This window comes from Alexandromys fortis, unplaced genomic scaffold (genome assembly GCF_014885135.2).
Source record: "Alexandromys fortis isolate MF-2015 unplaced genomic scaffold, M_Fortis_MF-2015_v1.1 scaffold_168, whole genome shotgun sequence".
Classification (NCBI taxonomy): domain Eukaryota; kingdom Metazoa; phylum Chordata; class Mammalia; order Rodentia; family Cricetidae; genus Alexandromys; species Alexandromys fortis.
In genome coordinates, this window is record NW_026068058.1 from 2,283,070 (window position 1) to 2,291,402 (window position 8,333).

Consider the following 8,333-nt stretch of genomic DNA (forward strand, 5'->3'; position numbering starts at 1 on the left):
AGAAGATTAAGCCCATTCTAAAAAATCTTGTTTAACTGGAATAACTAGAGGTTCACAGAAGGAAACACGGGAAGTCACAGATACATGGAAATTATCAGATTGATAAACCACATATTTGTAATGGAAGTTTCAGAAGAATTCACAAGGACAATAGCAAGATATGAATAAAATTAAAACAAATATTACATGTAGAAGATGAAGAAAACTGAAGCCTTATTCATAATAGTCAAAGGTGCAAACAGCCCAACTGTCCATCAACAGATAAATATATAAATGAAGGAGATTATAGATGGTGGAATGTGGTTAAACTATAGAAAAGTATCATACAAAAGAAATCAACCTTGAAAAATGTAATGCTAAATAGAATAAACCAACACATGCACACACACACACACACACACCACCTCTATGATTCCATTGACATGTAAAATTAGAATCGGTAAGTTTATTGATAAAGTGGATTATAAATTGCCATAGTTTGAGAGAAAAGGGAAGTTTGATCCATTGTCTAAAAGTGCAGTTGTCTTTTGGGATGATGGAAGTGTTATAGAAGCAGACAGTAGTATTTTGGCACAACATTATAACTCTAATAAAGAGACCCTAGTGACTTAAAGTACTTGAAATTGAAAATTTTGTGTTAAATATTTGTTTTATCAAAAAATAAAGAAATGCCACAGAGCTATAACCTTATAGTTATAGATTTTTAACATCAAGCCCAGAGTTGAGCCCTGTTTTGCATTGGCCAGTATTTCATTTGTTAAGCCCTTAAACTGGTGAGCCCAATGTTTAGGCACAGGTAAGTTTGACCTTGGTCGATTTTTGACTTCTTGATCTTTCTGTTAACTCTACCATGGCAAGAGCATTTTGGTTGCATCCTCTTACAGTCGTCATTACTTCTTTCTGCAGACTCTACTTATACACATTGACTTTGTGGGACACTGTATCATTGACTTTCTTGTTTGAAATAGTTCAACTGATATCTTATGTATTCCTTGTAAGACAAACTACTCTAAGATCAAAGGAATAAAATTTTAGTAGACCTACAGTATAGATAAGCCTGAAGAAGTCTGTGCTAACTGAAGGAAGCTAGATATGGAGATCATGACTTCTATGATTCCATTAGTTGAGATAGCCAGAATCAACCAACTTGCAGATACCAGAAAAACTGTACCTGGGTCTATAGGATCAAGGACTGATGGAGGAGACACATAAGAAGTAAGGGGCTTCACTTAAGAGGAATGGAAGTGCTTTGGAAATGAATAAGGGTGCGATCATGCACTACTATGGATTTAATAACTTGTATTTAGTTGCTGACTTTAAAAGGGTCACTATTGTGTCATGAAGTGTACCTTAATAAATTACTTTAGAAAGCAATCAAAGGTCTTTTAAAAAGCTAAATTGACAAGTGCCAAGTACCAAAGTCAGTTGCTATATTTTTTGCAATTACAATTTTTTGTTATCTACCATTTTTTGTCTATTCATACATCAATCATACATTGCTTTGGCTTTGTGGATTTTATAGAAAATAATAAAATTGGATGGTATGAATTCTCTTTAATAGTTACTTTAATAGTGATTTGACTATAAGCATGTAAATTTTATAGTTGACTTTCCCATTTTCTATCACAAAATGAATCCCATTGAAATTTTGAGTGGAAATGCATTAAACCTACTGATGAATTTTCATCTTTTTAAATGATATGTGTACATGACTTATTTTATTTTATTGTAAAACATTGCATCTCAACTGCAGTTTTTCTTCCTTCAACTATTCCCAGTCTCCCACAACCCTTATCCCCCAGATTCATTCCTCCTCCATTTTCCTTCAGGAAAAAAGCAGGCCTCCCAGGAATATCAACCAAACACCAAACAAAAAAGTTCCAATAAGGCTAGTGAGACACCATGATAAGAATTTTCATTTCATTCCTTTGAATCTTCACATCTAGAAACATAGTATGTTATTTCCACATAACATTTTCATTTCCTCTATCAGTAATTTGGAATTTTCAGCATTTACAATTTATATGTAAGTAACTTTTATTGAAGCCATTGAAAATGCTGCCATTTTCCTTTAAATTTTATCTCATTATTTAACATTAATATTTAGAAATACTGTGTAGCCCTGGCTGTCCTGTAACTACCTCTGTAGAGCATGTCTCAGATTCACAGTGATCTACCTGCCTCTGCTTCCCCAGTACTGGGATTAAAGGCATGTGCTATCAATGCCCTGCTTCTATAGTATATTTTATTTGTTGGAGATTCCTTGTTGGTTTTTATATAAATAATTGCTGTGGGATATGCTCTTGTACACTGAAAGATTTGTCCCTTGTATTAGTTTAATTAAATGCTGAATGGCCAGTAGCCAGGCAGGAAGTACAGGTGCAGCAACAAGACTAAGAGAATTCTGGGAAGAGAAAAGGCAGAGATTCAGTCAAAAGCCAGGTACAGAGGAAATAAGATGAGAATGCCTTCCTGAGAAAAGGACTGAATGGCTGCAGGACCAAGTGTGACAGAAACATCCATCTACACATAATTATGACATGTAAAAGGAGGAACAGTTTTGTCTTTCCTTTTGAAATCCATGTACACTTTGCCTTACTTCTCTAGCTTGGTATTCTATGAAGAAGTGTGAGAAGATATTTTCATTCTTGGTTACAGGGAAAATTCCAGTTTTCACTGTTAAATGCACCATTAGTTATAAACACCTTTATACAGAGGAATTAAGAACATCCACTCACTTGGTGAATGCTCATAAGGGTATTTTATTATTTTTTAAATTTTAACATTTACTGACATGATCCTTAATTATTTTACATTCAATCTGGTCCCATGGAAAACTGAACTGAACTTTGGTTGAGCCAGCATTGTAATTGACATGTTCTTTTTGATCATGACATAATTATTTACTTATACTGGTATATTTTGTTTGGTAACATACTTATTTAACATTCTAAGCCAGAGCTTGGCAATCACAAAGAGAGTTATAAAACTATTAGTGAGAGTTCCTACATGACTTCAATGTACTTTCCTTCCAAAAGTATCATATAATCACAGTCAATTTTCAAAGCCAGGAAAGTAACATAGTGAAATACTATTAAAGAAACTACAGCCATTATTTGGATTGTCATGCTTTTTATGTAATAGTATATTAGTATGAAGAGTTATCAAGCATCACCACAATTGCCATGGCAACCTGTACTATAAACTTTGACATTACAACAGACCATTCGATATTTAGGAAATACTTTTGAAAACCCAAGTGGCTACCTGAAATCCTAAAGTTCTGAAACCTATGATTTAACACATTTTTCATATTAATTTCCATTTTAATTAGAAACTGTAGTAACTGTTGCAGTTTGAGTTAAGACAGTAGAACTTGTGTGAATTTTATGTTTTTATTTCTTTTCAATTTTAGGGACAGAAGATTACTTTTAGTCAGAGAACTGAGTAATTTTTACCTGTTTTCTTATAAAAGAAAAATGTTATCCTTTTCGCTTTAAGAAAGAATTTTATGGCTTCTCTTTGTCCTAGCCAAATTGCCAGCTTTACTATTCCTGAACCATTACTAAGTAAAATAAAAGTTACTTGAGCAAATACTGCATACTGAGAATTTGATAACCAAGACAATCACTAAGCAAGTGGTTATTGAGGCATTTGAAAATGATAGTGGATAATTTAATATTTTTATTTCCTAACTATTTAACCTTAAAATTCAGAAATACTAATTTTTAATACTGTAATAGTCAGACAATGTATAGTAGATGTTTATCTTGGACACAGGAATAGTTCAAACCCAACATCATACTCTACTTGAGATAGAATGCAATTTAAAACCACCAGTGTCATTTTGTTCTAGCAATTCAAACTCAGTATTTTTTTCTTTTTTTGTGAATGTCTGTTGCTAAAACAGCTGAAGGTGAACCTGCATCAGGGAAGACTACCTTACAATTTCACTCCCTCTTAGGGATACTCTGGGTAACCACTGAGACTTTCTTTCAGTACCATTATTTACAGAACACTGCATGATACATTATTTAACATGAAGATTGGCTCTCTGTTCCCTCTCTAATTGTCTTGAGTGCTACCCAAATTGTACATGTATCCAAAGTTTCTTTATATGGCTGAGAAGCAGTCAATCACATGAACGTGCTGCAGTGTGTCCTTCCACCAGGGAAGAATTTCTGAGCTGATGTTTTCAGTTGGAGCTGATTAAAACTAAAACTGTTAGGAACTTGTAGAGGAATGTGATTTCTGTTTTCCTAAGTGAAACACTCAGGAGTGTGGTTGCTGAGCCAAGAAGTTTTGCGAAAGCTTTCCTGAGCGGCTGTGCCATTTTTTGTTAACACCAGCAATAAGAGATCCAGTTGTGCAACATCTGCACCAGCACAGGTATTATCAGCATTTTATGGCAGTTGATGTAATTGGGAGTGTTTCACCATGGGTGCCATTTTAATTTCTCCAATGGTTAATAGTGTTGAATATCCTTATTTTCTACCCTTGCACACTTTTCAGTTAGGTGTCTGAGATGTGTGTGTGTGTCTCTGTGTGTATGATAAAATTTACTACCAGATTTGCAACTTAATATTTGTTTAGCTTTTGTCTGTCTGCTGATACCAAATTTATCATTTTTAAAAGTACTAGATATTAGATGATGGTAGGCATTAGATGATGATATGCTATCATGCCTAAGAAATCTTTCTCTAACCCTAGAACACACAGATATTCCTCTGAGTTTTCTTCATAAAATCTCATAGTTGAAAACAGACTTATGGCTCATTTTGAGTTAATTTTGGTAAACTTTATGAAGCTAAAAGTTTTGCTTGTTTTTGTGATGGCTTGGTTAAACAGAAAAAGGGGAAATGGTGTAGGAGGTTCTTCTGTCTATGTGTTACCTTCAATGGTTAAATAAAGAGACTGCCTTGGCCTTTTGATAGGCCAGAAAATTGGGTGGACGAAGTAGACAAAAAAGATGCTGGGAAGAAGGCAGGCAGAGAGAACCGCCATGAAATCACCTAAGTCAGACATGCTGAATCTTTTCCAGTAAGCCAGGGCCTCGTGGTTCGACACAGATTACTAGATATGGAATAAAGCAAGATGTGAGAGTTAGCCAGTAAGAGGCTAGAGATAATGGGCCAGGCAGCAATTTAATTAATACAGATTTCCATGTGGTTATTTTGGGGTTAAACTAACCTGGCAGTGGGACACAGCCCACTGCTTGTACCTACTATAAGAAGCATGTGGAAACTTAATTGCCACTCTCATGGTTTGAGAGTCCCAACCCTTGAGAGATGACCAAGTTTTGAGGGTTGGTGATACATGTAGTTTTCACAGGAGAAGTTTTGCTGTGACAGTCAGCTCTTCAGAGCTCCTGCCTCTCTGATGACTTCACTATGGCAAGCTTTATACTATATGCTTCTTGAATAAGAAATTGCCCTAGTTAGCCAATATTTGTAGCTCATACAAATACAGCTTCTACTTTGCCCTCTCTCCTGGAAGCCTCTCAGCTGGGATTTCTATAGTATTTTCATTTTTATTTTTCACTTCTGTGATATAATGTATCTGAGCATTTTCTTTTCATATTTCTTCTCTCTTTCTTTTTAATATATTTAACATACTCAACATTCCACCTAGGGTTGAGTGGCCTTCTTTTTCAGCCAATGCAGTCCATTGCTTTTGTGCATCCATTGCTCCTCTCTGCATTTAGTAGCTTCAATAGCATGGTGTTATGGCTTGATCAGAGCCTGTCCAGCCTTGGAGACACAGAGCAGCAGTGAAGTGAGACTTATTAGAAAGGAGTTAGGTCATTTGGAGTGTGTTCTTGAAGGAAATACTGAAATTCTAGCCTCAGTCTCTCATTCTTCCTGTCTCTTTCTTTCCCTTTCCTGGTCTCATGATTGAGAAGTTGGGAAGATTAATTTGCCAGGATGAAGCTCACATTCCCATTATAATGCCCTCTGAAGGACCCAAATATCTGATTATGAACAGATATTTCTGAAATTTAAAGCTTAAGTCAGCTTTTTCTCCTTGTAAATTGATCTTTTCAGCCATTTTGCTACAACAATGTTCTAAAATAAAAATCTAACACACTTGGTGATCTTCTGTTTTCCCTTTAGGTCTATGGACCAATTTCAACATTCTCTACTCTATTGTCTTAAATAAAGAATTTCTGTTCGTATCTTTTTAAGTTTACCAACTTGATGTTCAAAATTTTCTTTGTCATTTCTATTAAACTTTCTACTTCTGTTAAACTTGTTAAATGGATTCTTTCTATTTTAAATATCATCATTTACATAACTTTAACTTATCAATTATTTTTCTCTTTCATGGCTCCTTTGTCTATGCTACAACCCCTAATTTTTATTGTTTTGAAAAACACTTTCCTCCCCATCATGGAATTCAGTAGTAATCATTGCTTTAAAATTATTTCTGTGAGAGTTTTAGCTTTCTAGAACATCATTTTTATTTTATTTTAAGCATTGGTTACATTTTTTTGATTCTTCATACATCAAAAAACGTTTACATTTTTCTTGACATTGGGAATTCTTTGTTATCTGAACTCTGTGTTTCAGCAAGAACTGGAGTTGGAAGACACATATACATCGGGCTAATTAGTACACATTTTAGTCTGAAAAATGATGCAGCCTCTGAAACCTTCCAGCTCCCCAAACCATCCACAAGCAATGCATCAGTGAGCAGCCATGGCTGTGATCCACGGATATTTCATTTACGAACATGATGGTGAGTCAGATTTGGCTCACAGGTTTCGGGGTGCTAGCCTCTACACTGAAGAACTTTGCATTTTGCTGTAACTATTTCAGGTTGTAGTCTATGCAGTTAGAATCCACAGAAAAATGTGCTTTCTATCTGTGGGCAGAAGTGCAACTCTCCAGTCAATTCTCCAAGAATTTGCTGTGCTAGCTGAGAACTATGTGGAATTGGGGAATCACCCATCCAGGTCTCTGCTCCTGAATTCTTTTATATCCTCTTGTGTCTGGGATTTGTATTTGGAAATATATCCATTTCCTCTGGCTGGGTTGTTATTGAAGCTTTGCTGAACTGTATTTCCACATTCCCTCTATGAATTCAGCACACCCTTGGGGCAAAACTTTGTGAAAAAAAAAAGAAAGAAAAAGAAGAAAAGAAAAGCTTGCCCTGAAATTTCAGTTTTCTCGCCACTCCCAAATCCATCTATCTTTTTCTTTTATACTTAAGCATCTCCAGGTATTTATTTATGTTGTATTTGTTTAGACATTTTGGCTGTAATGAGTACAGAGAATGTGCCACAGTGGAACTAAACCACCAAGGAAGAAGCAGGCTCAGGGAATGTTCTTTTCCAACATAAAGCCATTTCTTTGCATAGATTGTAGCATCTTGAAGATGGGGACCACCTTCAACTCTTCAGTGCTTCTCTCGTGTCTGAAGAAAGGTCTTAACTTATCAGTCATGCTGAAATTTTCTTTAGTTTTTTGCTTATAAGAAACTGCTAGACCTTAGGAAAACTTAAAAACCATCTATTGTTATCAATCTGTTTGACAAGTGGGGTTTCGGAGGTAACACAGCCCATTCATTTGTTCATAGTGAAAATGTAGAGCTGAGACTAAGTCGGACCCTTGGCCAGGCATTTCCTGTGGGATATGCCATCTTCCTCCATCTGATGATCGCCCCAAGTGACAGACAGAACAAAACAAAAGACGAGCTTTCTTATGAAAGGCTGGAACAGATAGAAAAACTGACTAAAAATATAAAAGTACCCGGCTTCAGGAAAAGTAATAAAACTGTGTTAGACTATTAGGGACCCAGCAGTAACATAAAAGAATGCTGGTTTCTCACCATACCCTGAGCTAACCATAAGCTTTATTTTTTCCTTTCTAAAATAGCACGAAGCTTATAAAAATATTCAATTTGTTTAAATAGATGGTGAAATCCCAGGAATAGATGTGGCAGGAGGCCATAATTAGAAGGATCCAAGAACTAGAGAAGAGATCAGGGATAAGGAAACACAACAGATGTACCATGAATGTATACAAAGTTAAAATAAGTGTACCAAGTGACCCCAGTGTCTGGGGTGCAAGCTGTCAGTGTCTGCGGGTATTTAAGGAAACGAAGAGATTAGGGATGAGGGGATGAGATGTGTTTTCAATTTTGCTACTTCTTTATTTCAAATCCTAGTTAGCTTGCAGGAGCTTTTGTTCTTGTGAAAGGAGAGACTAAAACCAAAATTCATCATGACATCATTATCTTTAAAGATCTTTATCATATCATAAGTAATAGGATAAATGTCTTAAAGGTCTTTCAAGATAATGATATGCTCTTAGTAATCTGTACTTTTGTGT